Below are 1,955 nucleotides of genomic sequence, written 5' to 3' on the forward strand. Positions count from 1 at the left end.
CTCATCCATTGCTGGTGGGAATGCAAACTTGTGCAACCACTTTGGAAATCAGTGTGGCGGTTTCTCTGAAAATTGGGAATCAACCTACCTCAGGATCTGGCAATACCACTCTTGGGAATATACCCAAGAGATGCCCAATCATACTACAAAAGCATTTGTTTAACTCTGTTCATCGCAGCATTATTTGTAATAGTCAGAACCTGGAAACCACCTAAGTGCCCCTCATTGGAAAAATGGATAAAGAAAGTGTGGAATATATATGCATTGGAGTACTGCTCAGCGGTAAAAGAACGATATCTTGAATTTTGCATGCAAATGAATGGAAATAGAAAACACTATCCTGAGTGATATAACCCAGACCCAAAAAGATGAATATGGTATGTCCTCACTCATTTGTCGACTCTAGCCATAAACCAAGGTCATTAAGCCTTGGTCACAACCTCAGAGAAGCCAAATAACAAGATGACCCCAACGAAAAACATATATAGATCCTCCTGGAAATTGGAAGCAGACAAGATTGCCGGGCAAAAGTTGTGAGCATGGGGGTGGGGGGCAGGTTTGGGGGTCAGGTTGGGGGAAGGGGAGAAGGGGAGAGGGAAGGGAGAAGGGAAGGACTGGCAAGAGCTTGGTGGAGTAGGAGGGTGGAGATGGAGGAAGGGCAGATATAGGAGCAGGAAAGAAGATACCTATATTAAGGGATCCATTTTAGGGTTGGCAAGAAACATGGCTCTAGAGGGGATCCCAGGTGTCCATTGGGATGTCCCTAGCTCGGTCCTTGGACAGCAGAGGAGAGGGTGCCTGAACTGTCCTTGCTACACTATCACACTGATGATTATCTCGTATATCACCATAGAATCTTTGTCTAGCGATGGATGGAGATAGAGACAGAGACCCTCATCAGATCAGCTCCCAAGGTCCAGTTGAAAGGCAGAAGGAGGGAGAAGACGAACAAGGAAGTCAGGACCATAAAGGGTTGGTCCACCAACTGAGGCAGTGTGCCTGTTTTAATGGGAGTTCACCAAATCCAGCTGGACCAGGTCTGAATAAGCATGTGATCAAACCGGACTCTCTGATTGTGGCTGACAATGGGGGCTGACTGAGAAGCCAATGATAAAGGCACTGGGACTTGTTTTTATGGCATGTTCTGTCTTTTTGGGACCCAGTCTATATGGGTGCACAGCTCCGTAGGCCTGGATGTAGGGGGGAGGGCTTTGGACTTCCCATGGGGCAGAGTTCCCTGCCCTCTCTCAAATTGTGTGGGAGAGGGAGGAGGGGGTTTGGGGGAGCGGGAGGGGATTGGGAGAAGGGAAGGAAGTATAAATATTTGAATGTAAATATAAAAGGAAAAAAAATAACATGGCAGAAACAACATCAAAATCACTTCATTCTCTCACACCATCATAAAATCGGCAGTGGCTCCTCAATCACTGTCTACCAAAGCCTGTGGCTTGGATGGAGAGGGAGTCACATATTTACTTTTTAATAATAACTGATTTTATCATGTACAATAGGAATAGCCAATACTGATAGCTATATCAGAGGAATATTCATAGAAAGTTATATACTAACAAATTTTTTTTTTAATTTTTTTTTATTAATTTTTTTTTATGATTTATTTATCTTTTATGTGCATTGGTGTGAAGGTGTCAGATCCCCTGGAACTGGATTTTCAGACAGTTGTGAGCTGCCATGGGGGTGCTGGGAATTGAACCCAGGTCCTCTGGAAGAGCAGTCAGTGCTCTTAACCGCTGAGCCATTTCTCCAGCCCCCCTAACAAAATTTTAATAATTTTTTAATTATTATTTAGTCAGAGCTGGGCAAGGGTGGTATATTTCCTTTGTCTCCTCACTTGGGAGGTAAAGGCAAGAGAATCAAGAATTAAAAGTCAACCTGGACTATGAGACCCTGTCTCAAACTAACAAACCTTATAAGTAGGGAGGGAGGGAGGGAGAAAG

The sequence above is a fragment of the Myodes glareolus genome, chromosome X, assembly GCF_982192425.1.
Source record: "Myodes glareolus chromosome X, mMyoGla1.1, whole genome shotgun sequence".
NCBI classification, from domain to species: domain Eukaryota; kingdom Metazoa; phylum Chordata; class Mammalia; order Rodentia; family Cricetidae; genus Myodes; species Myodes glareolus.